At 39.3% G+C, this 13925-nt stretch overlaps 1 protein-coding gene across 3 annotated transcripts in view; it reads right to left on the bottom strand.

Annotated features, from left to right (window-relative positions):
- Octbeta2R (Octopamine beta2 receptor) overlaps window positions 1-13925 on the bottom strand; it is a 105931-nt gene that overhangs the window by 65843 nt on the left and 26163 nt on the right. For all 3 annotated transcript variants that reach the window (XR_015532673.1, XM_087340763.1, XM_022075404.2), the window contains exon 2: window positions 5990-6045. The gene's annotated coding sequence lies outside the window, so the exon portion shown is untranslated. The remainder of the gene's footprint in view (window positions 1-5989; window positions 6046-13925) is intronic.

Below are 13925 nucleotides of genomic sequence, written 5' to 3'. Positions count from 1 at the left end.
CACACGGTTAATGCTATTCAAGGAACTGTCACCCTGATGATGGAGGCAATAAAAACCTCTGAAACGTCGGTGCTACAACCCAAAATACAGCCATTTTCAGACTTACAGCCGTGAAAATTGCAAATCGAGCTAATCGATGTTTTTTTTCTCCTAAAATTGATATGAAACTAACAAAACACTCAGTGGGTAAAATACACATTTGCTAACTGCTGGAGCAGGTGATACATATAGTTAGTTACCACTACGCTTTCAATGGTTGAGGAACACGCCGTCGACTATCATAGGGGAAATAAAAAAAAAACTCATTCCCCAGTCTCCATGGAAACTGTTTATGTAAACAGTTCATGAGTTGCACACTGATGCCGTATTATCCCTAATGACTCTGTACGTACCAAGACACTTCTGCCTTGAAGCTTCATTTCTTCATTTACAATAATATTCACTGATGCTTTTGAAATAATACATTAGTGTTATGATGACGCATGTAATCAAAGTTTCAACAGTGCGAGTTGCCGTCTGAACAAGCAGTATAGTATCTTGGCGTCATTTGTTTCCAGACGGAATTATGGCGCCTGCCGCCGAACGAGCGCATTAACACAATCGGGGACATATAACTACATTACGTGAAAAGGGCACAATTAGATTAATGATTCCCTAAAGACTGTAATATTGATTAGGTTCATCACAAGCACAGTAATTAAAGTCTTAGTTTCAATGAGACAACCTGGTCACTGAATTCAAAGAAACAGTGTCAACGCTCGTGTAATTAACCCTTTTAAACACCAGTGGTAATCATATGTGCCATCTGCTTAAAAAATCAGTCACGATGTATTTTGTATTATGAGCTTCATATAATTCACAGTGTTTAACATATTATTTAGTTAAATAATTCACATATTATTATATTATAAAACAATTATGACATTATTATTATATTTGTAGGATTTTAGGACGTTTCGAAAGAATCAATTACCTCAATTTCAAACAGGAAATGGGGATGGTAGGTTCGTTCGAGACGTCGGGGTAGAATCATCACAGATGATAAACAGACCGTCGGTAACCACGGTGGAATTAAAAGTCTGTTTGGGCATCAAAAATTCAGAAACAAATATAACACAGGGTTACCTGTTGATAATTTATAATCAGCGACGTTTTTCTTTGCAAAAAATTCCTTTAATTTTTGTTACACCAAACTATATACAACGACACTTGTTTCAATGAACTCTGTAAAGACCTGTGTGGGTTTTTAAATAAATTATTTATGATGTGGCCACTTCCATAAACCAGATTCTTCCCAACAGGACCACATCCTGATCCTTATAAACGCAGTCCACATCCTAACTCCCTGTTTTTTTTTTAAGATCAGCTTTAATATTATACTCACGTGTCCATGTCCTTCAGTATATCAGCCTATACTGTATAACCCACCGCAAATTATTTTCTACCTCACCCACAATAACACGGTCAGTAACCTCCAGGCGAGGTTAGCGTTATATAATTGCTACTTAATACGACTCATCCCTGCTACATGCTAATTAGCGTAAGACTTGCGAGCAGCAGGTACACATTATTTATAATACAGTCACCACTTCGCCACAAGAGGGCTAAAGAGGAAGTGGAGCCACAAGGTGACCCCAAGCAGGAAATGACAGCTTGTTTCACAGGTATAACTTACGTCGAACTGCGAAAAGAATTGGAATTACACGATCGACCAACCTCCGAAGCTAGAAACTTCAGCTGTGTTTCTTGTGTACTTTGGCCTTGAGGCAGTGTTCATTCAGTCGTGCTTCCACACTGAATTCATCTTTTTCCTTCTCTTAATTGCATTTCCTTATGTTTTATTTCCTTCTTCATTTATTCCTCTCTCCATCCAACAAAAATTCCTCGCTCCGTTCATTTCTCATTACTAAATTTCCTTCATTAAAATTTCTTCAACTCTTTCTTGTTTCTTCCCTTCTTGCACATTCATTTCTCACTTGTTTTTTGTTTTTTTCAATTTCTATAGAAACTCGGTGAAATGTTCACGACCCAAACGGAATTCAAACCCGCGAATCAATATTTGAACAGCCTAACAAACAGCTCAGGCACCAAGATAACATCAGAAAAGCTGTTCATTTCCGGATTTGTTTTATTTCTACAATAATATTTTTACAATTATTTATTTTAATCCGTCTTATCACAATATTTAAAATTTCTTATAATTAAGATAATAAAATATCATTGATGTTCCATATCGATTGATCGATTTACATTTTGGAACATCCTTTACACAACATGTTTCAGTTTTTATAAAACCATCTTCAGGTGTAAAAGATTTACGAACTTAAAACTCAAATACGATTCCATTTGGTGATGTTTCATGCCATTTGTTTTTCTTTAAGAAAAGACAACACCTCGCCCAAAATTGAAAAACAAATGGCATGAAACATCACCAAATGGAATCATATTTGAGTTTTAAGTTCGTAAATCTTTTACACCTGAAGATGGTTTTATAAAAACTGAAACATGTTGTGTAAAGGATGTTCCAAAATGTAAATCGATCAATCGATATGGAACATCAATGATATTTTATTATCTTAATTATAAGAAATTTTAAATATTGTGATAAGACGGATTAAAATAAATAATTGTTAGAATATTCACAATATGACGCAATTACACTATCTTATGAATAATATTTTTATTTCTTGTCCATGTTTCCAGAGTTTCAAAGTCAGTTCTTCTTGGTACACACAGACGATATCATCATAAATCATAAGCATAAACGAGTAGCTGATCAGAAACAGACGCTGCAACCATTAACTAACTGCCGGAGCCTGTCGTGTCAGTTACGCAAACAAACGGCGCGAACACCACCGCATAATAATATTTCAAAGCTTTAAATGTCGGCAAAGTACATCCAGCTCAATCAAAACCCACGTCAGCTTGTTTACACGGTCAGTGATGTGTTTCGTTGGCAACGAAGACAGTTATGAAGTGTCGAAGAAGGTTAAAATATTGCTATTATATTATTCATACAACACACACGCAGTTGTGAGACACAGAATTAAATAACTTATTACAAACATGCATATCATAACACGCTTAAAAACCTGAATGATTACTAACGACTTGAGCGAATGCAATGTTCCATCCAAATAAACCGTTTAAAAACGATGGGCTTCCAACGCAAACGGTCATCGAGCGGTATATTCACGAATAATGGCATCAACAGGGTGTTAAAGGAAGTTGTTGTAGCCTATTTTAAGAAACTGTGACGCGGTTGTGAAAAGTTTACTAAAAACTTAGAAAACTTGTAAGATTCGAGGTTTTCACAGCGGTGAGTATGAAGATTTCTGTCTTCTGGGTTGTTGAGCTGTGTAGACTGATCGCCCTGATGACGGAGGCAGTATGACCTCAGAAACGTTTGTAAACATCAACCAGACTACACAGCGCAACAACCCAGAAGACAGAAATCTTCATCGCCCTGATGACGGAGGCAGTAGGACCTCTGAAACATTGGTAAACAGCTACCAGACTACACAGCGCAACAACCCAGAAGACAGAAATCTTCATACTCATCGCCCTGATGATGGAGGCAGTATGACCTCTGAAACGTTGGTTAACATCGACCAGACTACACAGCGCAACAACCCAGAAGACAGAAATCTTCTTCGCCCTGATGATGGAGGCAGTATGACCTCTGAATCGTTGGTAAACATCGACCAGACTACACAGCGCAACAACCCAGAAGACAGAAATCTACATCGCCCTGATGATGGAGGCAGTATGACCTCTGAAACGTTGGTAAACATCGACCATACTACACAGCGCAACAACCCAGAAGACAGAAATCTAGTTAGAAAACTTGGTCCCGACCAGTCTCCGTGGCGAGATCTGAAATTGGACCTCCCGAACATGAATAAACACTATTAAGTTCGAACATAACACCAATGGGATGAACAGCAGGCCAGAGGTATGACATCACCACACACATTCATGCTAATTAACACACAGGGCATCGTTGCAAACACATGCTTTATGAAGAGTCTCGCACCAACTGCATGGTTGCAGTCAGATCGCTGCTAATGGTGGAAAGGGAATTGTAAAGACTTCCGACAGAAACACGGGACACTTGCAGCATAGTAACTCAATGCTCTGCAGCTACACACGTGTTGAGGCGATGGGGCGAAGACCACAAAGCGATAGCACATATTGGAGAGATAACCAGTCCGTCCTTCTACACTATAGATGTGAAATTACTACGTTTTAACTGTACAAGTAGCACGTGTGGGCTTTCACAACCCCCTTGCTTCAGAAAACACAGTACAGTGTAAAAATCGACTTGAAAATGTCATCGATTGTGTCGAAATTAAAGGGTAAAAATGTGTGTTCAGTATCACCGTACATGCTCTGACAAACACGTTAATATTCCTTTAACCTCATCAGTGACGTAGCTGAAGCTCGAATCTACTTTGCGGCAACTGTACTAAAGACTGATACAGTGTAGCTCGTTTTGAAATGGAATGTATCGGCTTCAATTCAAGTTCTTATTTCGTTACTGGGGCATATTCCTCCTCCTCCATGGACGATAATTCGTAGGGAGAGACTGAACAGAATCACAAATGGCTTTAATCATGATATTTGGTAATCCAAACGAGATATAAACCCAGTAACGCAAGAACATAACAAAATTTACACCGAGAGCCACTGTTATCTTGCATTCATGACGACTGGAATCCTAACCTTTATTTAATTAGCATTTATCCTTAACGAGGTTTGTAGTGATTTTCTTCAGTTTATCCTGGTCAATGCTGTGGAAGTTTCTAAAAGTAAACCACGGTCACGTATTTAAAAATTCCCCGGTTCATCGTTCATAAGCGTGATCACACACACGATGCCATAAAACCTAACGAGTCGATCAGACGTCATGAAATAAAACTTGTAAAATATAAACTGGTGATTAAATGAGAGGACCTTCGAAAATAACGACTGTTTAAAAAAAATTTCGTCTTAAAACGACTTGGGAATGTTCATCAACAAATTTCAGTACAAATTAATCTGCGACACACAAATAGCTCGATGAGGGTAAGTCTGAAATGAAACAGGCAAATATACGTCACATGACTGACGCTTCGAATCTTTACACAGTGCAATATTACGGAGGGATACATCATAATTTAAAGAAGTGTAATTACTTCCTAGTCGGCATTTCAAGAAACGCGATATCCTCAACTGAGAAATGGTGGAACAGTCTCTGTCTTACACCAATTAGAGGCAGTTTCAGCGGCTACAATTTAAACTTGTATTTCCTAGCAGAGATGATTAACGCCTCCCGCATTCACATACAGACTGTCACAAAAGCTGTATACACAGCAGCAACTTTACTGGACTAGCTAATTCACAAATACTGACGTATCCAAACGGTGTAGATTAACAAAATATTTATTTTATTCAATGAATGTGTTCGTATCGTTTCGGAACACATTCACTTGCTATCTAGAATTAAAATTGTGGGTGCTAGAGAACGAATATTCCGATTTTCACCAAAATTATTTACTTGAGACCATAAAGAGAAAATTCTAATGCCGAGAACTCCGGGGAAAGTCCTCAGTTCGAAGACCGGTGAAAATTTGACCTATACTTAAAAAAAAATTAAGCACGTCATAAGAACGACTCCAAGACTAAAGTTATCTACACCAAAGATAAGATAATAGGACAAATGTTATAACCTCTTAAGCATGTTTTTAGTTCAGATCCAGATAAATATGGTTTCTGCAACTGTGCGCGATACAAGAAAGGAATCAATAACAAAATTGTTCGTTTCAGAAAAGAGACTACGGAAACAAGGGCTACGAAACCCAGAAATGTCGCGGATTCGAATCCCTGTGAGGATACCACAGTTAGAAAATGGCTTTACCTTCAGGAAAAAAGTCACCCTGGATAGGAGACTTGGTGAGCCGAAGGGTAGACCAAGGTTTATGTAAATACATGAAGACGTAATTCTTACCTCCATCAGGAACATCAACTGGTTAATGTTGGTTAGCGGCGCCATTGCTCATCATTCTGAAAATCACGTGAAATTCACAATTAAACTCTGCAAGCAAAATTAAAAGACGCTTAATGGTACAACGGGTGGTACATGAAGTTACCACCGTGGTTCAAACGGGCAAGGAAAAGACAATGTACATTATCATCAAAGAATTTATTTTGAAGTTGAGAATACAGTGGTATTTATAGTGGATATGACACTGTTTTCTTTTAAAGAAATATTTCCTTACTACATGGAGCGACGACCCAGGAGGCAGCCATCTTCACTGGAGGTTACTTATTGATCGAAAAGTAGATCTCTTTTACTCGTTTTATTTTTTAAAAAAAAATTTGCAAGTTAAATTTTATCCTAATGTAATGTACAGAGTACCTAAATCCTTTGCGTATTTTAAATAATCTATATAAAAACAGCAAAGCAGCCAGAGCGCACTCATGCGATGATGTGTTCTCCGTTCTATTAATGGCTTTGCTATTCTGCAGACTCAGTGACCAGAAAACCAAGGCCATTTTTTTTGTTTAAGTACACTCTGCGGCTCGCTAGGTTAAACTTGGTTACTTTGTGGGACTAAAACGCGTTTACAGTTACTACATTACACTTTTACGTCCGCTGGTTCATTTCGTGAGCGGACTCTTGTTACACTCCACAATTATTACAACCAAACACAATATTCACATACAAGTTAGCAGCGAGACTTCTGGTGTGACCCGTATGCATGTCTGTTATGACCACTCGAAGGCTAGAGCCGAATGGCGGTGTTAAGGGAAGCCTCCTCTTTCCACACCCCTTGTACTGGTTATCCAAATAATATATTACAAAATTATATCCGGGCGTCAATGGCTGTATTCTGGGGTATCACTCCATGTGGTCTTATAGAATCGTTACCAACTTTTTGAAGAGAAACACATCGTCTCAATCTGCAAACCTGAGAAATAAGGACGTACGTTCCTCCAAAATGTTGGTGACCACCTACAATAAAACAAGGTGTCACAGCTCAAAAGACCACAATCGACGTGAGAATCTCAAATCAGAGATGGCGTCGTCCTGATGACCATCGATCTAGCAGCGGCAGAAGACTTCGGTTCACGCAAGCTGGAAGCTCCAACTACCGTCGATATCTGTGCTCCTAACGACCTGTAACATTACCTGACCGGCTGACTGACCCCTACAGATATATAGAAAACCTAAGCCGTTAACAACTTGTCACTACTACCTCGTTTTCGGAACTTATCGGGTTCAATATGACCCCCGAGACCAAGAATTCTCTTGGTTTGGATTCCACGTCTTTATGACCTATTCCATCGTTACGTGTTTTTTTTTTATGTACAGACTGAAAACCTAGTGCACGAAAATGCTGATCACTTCTAGGATTTTCGACGTTTCATCAAACTGCCGGTCTTTTCAAACTCTTCTTTTCTTGTTCCAGGCAGTCTGTAAGTTCAAGATCTGCCATCCTGCATTCTGTCAACACGGAAAATCCATTTTTGTCGGTAATCCTAACTGTGGTCACAGCAGAATTCGCCTTTAAGGTATACCAACCATTTCAGTTCGTTCTGTATTTTTTTTTTACAATATTTGTTCTAGAATCCGTCTTGGGAATTTAATCTCAGAACTCTCTGACCATAAAAATCTCAGGTTTTAATACCACACATGAAGAAAGTGTAGAACTGACGTGTTGTAGATTCACATTCTCGCATTTTCTGAAATATATCAATGGTCTAAATGCGATATTAAGAATATAGTTTTTCAGACATTCACGTATCCTTCATATTTCTTTTTAATGTTTTCATACGTCAAAAAACATGGGAACTGTTCCGTTTAATTTATTTATCATGAATTCCATTCGTGTTAATGGATAAAATAAAATCTGACATTAATTAACATCACAACAAATAAATAAATTGTATGGTTCTTATTTTCCGTTGTTGTTGTTGTTGAAGACGACATCTCAAGGAAGCATTACGCAATGCTTCTCAACGTTCAATGCAATTGTTAAATCTTCCCCACACAAAATATTATTAAGGAAAGAACCAACAACGATCCATTGCCTTGCCAAACAATAGTCTCACAGACTTCCAGAACAAAGCCAGGTAATGAAATAACACAACATCTACTGACGTGAAATGAGAACAGCAGAACACACACAAAAAAGTACACATGCACGAGTGTGTACTACAGATGACATGCCTTGCCGTTATAACACACATGTATAAAATTAGCAATAGCCAAGTGAATCGTTAAGGTCGCTTACGTAATTGTTTGCACGGACGTTTTATACTAATCAGCACTTCATCACATATTATATAATAATTCTGAAGCTTTCGCGTGCCACGCTATTTAAAAAAAACCGTTACGTTGAATCTGAAACCAGAGGCGTAGAAAGTTAGCGTCAACGAAGAACATGCAAAGGAAAAGACGTAATTATAATAAATCAGAAGAGTTTAGACACATCTCTTTAAACAACAGTGGTAACTATACGTACCACATGCTTTAAAATTCAATAACTCGGAGTTTTATTTATAAATTTGTATTTAAAATTATATTAAATTATAAATTTTATTTATAAATTTAATATGAATATCACAGAAGGTTAGCCACGGTGGTCTAGCGGTTAGAACGCTTGCCTTGTAATCCTGGGGGTCTCGGGTTCGATTCCCGGCGGTGCCCGAATTTATAACTTGTGTTGGGCAAGGCCGTGGTCTAGGCAACACGGAGTTTTCCTCCGGGGGCTTCCCCGGTTTCTCCGTGGCATCCCAACACACACAGAAGAAGGCAATGGCAAACCACTTCTGGATCATCTGCCAAGAACGTATATGAACAGGTCCCAGTCGGAGAAAAGAATGGAAGGATCCTGTTCATATGGACCTGTCGTCAGACAGAACACTAAATAAAATATAAATAAAAATCACAGAAGGCGTAACCCGTGATTATCTATCTAAATAGCATTAATAAACTTATCTTAGTAATGGGAACACGTTGTGTTTTCTTTGCGGTAAGAAATAAGAGTTTAAATATTATTTACGTGAACTTCGGGTTTCAAAGGATTAAACGCTGCATTACATTAGACGAAAACAGGCCTCGGGGAATAAATAAACACACAATCACTGCCAAATGAAACAGATGAACACGGCTTAACCATTTGGATAGAATTTCAGATTAAAGGTGCTTAAACGGATTCTACAGTATGAAACGAAAGACTGCCCAGACTAAGGTAAATCTTGGAAAAGTTGGATTGAGTGTGTGAGCTCTATAAATAATGGAGTATCAGCACAATCTTCGACATAACTGAACGCGTTACGAAGAGCGCAGAAATAAATAAATTAAGGAGCAAACGTATTGAGAGAACACGCGCAAAATAAATCCACAGATTACCAACTGGACGACACTGAATTAATAGAAGAATGGAACGCAGACAGGCATTTTAAGGGGTTAGGTTGACCGCAATGAGAAATATTTACTACAAAAAATATAATAGTACTGGTAACTTACTGGAAAGGAAAAACCCCAAGATCAAGGAAAGCAGTGACGATGCATTAATAGTTGCACGTATGTGGTTTCTTTCTGTATAAGCTCGAGTTGCGGTACAATTCACATGTCGCCACATACGCACAAGTGACCTACGCCAATGTTTGCGTAGTGCAATATCATGCAAATTGACACACTGGCAACATAATACGGAGTGGGGGAGGATACCGCTACAAACACTACAAATGACGCCTAATGAATCTTGCTGAATCAATCACATCTCAGTGTCACCTCAACATCTCGACATCAACAGGCCATTCAGATGTCGCTGTTGCTGTTCTTGTCTGTGTCCGGTAAGCTGTGACAAGCGGGTGTGGTTTTCGTCGTTGTCGTAAGATTTTAACCGAGAATTAAATTTGTCGACGGACGTAATATCCCCCCCCCTCCAAAAAAAAATAAACGAAATTACATTTAAGATGGCTGTCTTCTGGGTTGTTACGATGATCATCGCCCTGATGATGGAGGCAGCAAGGACCTCTGAAACTTCAGTAAACTTAGACAGCCATCTTCAATTTTTAGTCATCTGTAAGCGCAACCAAACATTTATAAACTTTATACAATTAAGATATTTATGATTACATTTTATTTGTAGTGTCCTGTCTGACGACAGGTCCATATATTATGAACAGGATCCTTCCAACCTCTTCAGGTTGTCAGGGACCTGCTCATACATATATACGTTCTTGGCAGAGATGATCCAGAAGTGGTTTGCCATTGCCTTCTTCTGTGTGTGAATGGAGTAATTGTTGGGATGCCACGGAGAAACCGGGGAAGCCCCCGTAGGAAAACTCCGTGATGCCTAGACCACGGCACTGCCCAATACAAGTTATAAATTTGAGCACCACCGGGAATTGAACCCGGGACCCCAGGCTTACAAGGCTAGTGTTCTGACCACTAGACCACCGTGGCGGTATGATTACATACAAATAAATATATTTCACGGTCAAAATGTATCTTTGCTTATGATTTTCATGCCTGAACAAAAGTATCTTCCTTTTAACGCTAAACAAGAGACGTACTAAAACTCTACGTTACGACAAGAGGATTCAGGACTGACATATTCAAATTAAGATCCTGTCAGGACGCTCCGAGTTAAACAATTTAGTTACTGTTTCAAGTGTTTCGGGACTCTCTTAGTCATACACGAGGCACCGTATGGTAAGGACCTTAACAAGCGGTTCAGAATTTCCAGAAGTTTGGTCGTATCTCGCTACAACTATGTCTTCTGGCTGATTTCACACTCTCATTACACCAGTAGCGTTTCTGTGACAGATTGCCGTTAACACGCGTCTGCACACGCTGAACAGAAACACATCGCGAATTCCTGGAAAAGTGCGTTAGACTGATAACTACGAGGCGCGTCCTCAAAGTAAGTTTCCCTGGGGCCGTTTACAGAAACAAAACACAATTTCATGGAAATATTTATTGCAACAGATACAGCAAGTGTCCAGCTATTTTTCAACATATTCGCCACCGGAATTGAGACATTTGTCATACCGTGGGACCAACTTTTGAATACCTGTGTCGTAGAAGTCTGCCGCCTGGGATTGGAACCACTGTGTGACAACCATCTCCGCCTCTCTGTCATTCTCAAAACGCTGACGCTGACCGGACAGGAATTTCTTGAGGTGTAGGAAAAGATGGAAATCACTGGGAGCGAGGTCCGGGCTGTAGGGTGAATGATTAAACACCTCCCAGCTGAACTCCTGCAGGAGACTTGCTGTTCGTCGAGCCGTGTGCGGCCTAGCGTTATCACTGCCCGCACTTCACAGTCGGCGGGAGCTGGAATAAGAACCTCCATCTTCAACAGCTGCAACGATGCTACTGTGAGAACGCGGGAGGTGCCGTTAGTGCATGCGCCATGCTACGTCATTGCTCTATCACATACGCACAGTCGCTTCGCGCAATATAAGGTTTGCTAGCTGTGGGACGAGTGGGAAACTTACTTTTGGGACGCGCCTCGTATTTCCACGCAGTAGTCATTTTCTTCTACCTCGCCTTCATGAAACCTGAAGGTTCATTACCGTGATCACAACAGCGCACCACTAAACCTATTCTGAGCCACCTTAATTCAATCCATTCTTATTTGTTATACGCCTTATAAAGTTTTTTTTTCCCGGAACAACCATTTCAATTCCGTCAATTAGCTATTATTATTTCCTGCAAAATATTATATCTATTATATTTTCCTCAGAGGTCTCCCAATGAATAATATAAACATTGCATGAATGAAAAACACAGAAATTAAAAAATTCAGAGTATGAAACATGAATATTTGCGCAAAGTTGTTATGTTACAGTACGGCAAACTGACTCCGCGTGTCATAAAATACTAAAACAGACTTTACTGTTTTGACCAGTACAAATAATTGAAAACAAACAATGCGAAACACTGCATCATGTAATGCTCTAAAGCACAGAGTAAATCTAATTATTATTTACAAATTCTATCTGCACCACAAAGAAAAACACAGACCTTCACAAACAAAGCTTAGCCATTACAAAGATTAACTGCTTGGGTAAATAATCTTTGTTCATTTTGAATATTATATGGCGTCCATGCGAAATGCAGTTTTTCTAGCTGGATTTGTCACTGTGTTTTAGTAGCTAAATGATTCGAGTGTCGGAAAGAGGAGTGACTCTCGATTTTTGTTGTTCGAGACAGGAGTGCGAGAATGCTTTTGAATTTACAACGCGACACAACGGAAGAACTATGGTCAAGAGATATCGCCAAGTGTCATGCATTACATTGGGATTTAATATCGACATTAACTATTTATTGTGTGAATTTATTGAGGCAACAAATGCCAGTGGGAGGAGATCGCATCTAGAATGAAATCATTCTGGCAGAGGCATCACGAACACTTAGTCTCATTCATGGTCCACTGCAGGCTTTGATAGTGTTCTGCTGATTACGTACACTTTTATTTGCACAGTTTGAGACAGGAAGAGAATTCTGAGTTCACATCGCTTTCCGTTTGAATACTTCTGACAAGCTACATGTTTATTACCGACGTAGAGAGACAATTATTTGAAGGAAAAGTACAATCTTTCTTCATTTCCCACACGTACTACGTTTTCAGACAATCAAACCGAAATTCATTTACCGCTTCTGAAACCAAAGAGAGAGAAAGAGGAAATTTGTGGGGGAGAAGTGAGAGACACTTCGATATCTGGGGGGGAGGGGGGGGAGGAGAAAGAGCATCTTATAGCTAGAAGGTCCCCAGGCAATGCCCGCTCGTTTTTCTGTTAAGGATAAAGTAAGAGTGAAACCAAAGCACTTCTAAATAACATTTAATAATTCAGTCCGTACCGCAACGAAAACACAACACAACACCATTACAAAGATTAAGTGATTAACGCTGTTTATACTGAGAAAAATATAAAATAGAGTAATTGACTGTTGACGTATGTGGTAAATATAGTTACCATTTGGTTCAAGGGATTATTGAGCCTAAAACTGTTAAATTTATAGCATAAGCAGCTCCTCATTTAAGCAATCTTATACACCACCATTAATTAGTTCAACCCTCAAACACTGAAATAAATGCATTACTCAGCAACTGATTACGAAAGACTCTAAATATGCGATATTCGATACAAACATTCCAAAAATGAAATAAATATATTGTCTATGTAAGACTTGAGGTTTTCAAATATATTGTCCTTTGAAGATTTCTGTCTTCTGGGTTGTTGCGCTGTGTAGTCTGGTCGATGTTAACCAACGTTTCAGAGGTCATACTGCCTCCATCATCAGGGCGATGAGTATGAAGATTTCTGTCTTCTGGGTTGTTGCGCTGTGTAGTCTGGTCGATGTTAACCAACGTTTCAGAGGTCATACTGCCTCCATCATCAGGGCGATGAGTATGAAGATTTCTGTCTTCTGGGTTGTTGCGCTGTGTAGTCTGGTCGATGTTAACCAACGTTTCGGAGGTCATACTGCCTCCGTCATCAGAGTATGAAGATCTCTGTCTTCTGGGTTGTTGCGCTGTGTAGTCTGGTAGATGTTAACCAACGTTTCAGAGGTCATACTGCCTCCATCATCAGGGCGATGAGTATGAAGATTTCTGTCTTCTGGGTTGTTGCGCTGTGTAGTCTGGTCGATGTTAACCAACGTTTCGGAGGTCATACTGCCTCCGTCATCAGGGCGATGAATATGACGGAGGCAGTATGACCTATGAAACGTTGGTTAACATCGACCAGACTACACAGCGCAACAACCCAGAAGACGGAAATCTTCATACTCACAGCTGTGAAAACATCAAATCTTACATATTGTCCTTTATTAATGTTCACATTCATTCAGCGTAAGAAAAGGAGATGCTTTCACCAAGATAAATTCCACAGGAAACACTAGAAACATGTTATTTGCT

This window comes from Zootermopsis nevadensis, unplaced genomic scaffold (assembly GCF_977971745.1).
Source record: "Zootermopsis nevadensis isolate Lab colony 2312 unplaced genomic scaffold, Znev_1.0 Znev_ptg000061l, whole genome shotgun sequence".
In the NCBI taxonomy this organism is placed as follows: Eukaryota; Metazoa; Arthropoda; class Insecta; order Blattodea; family Termopsidae; genus Zootermopsis; species Zootermopsis nevadensis.
Note: the sequence above shows the minus strand (reverse complement) of the source record. Positions and strands in the feature narration are given on the sequence as shown.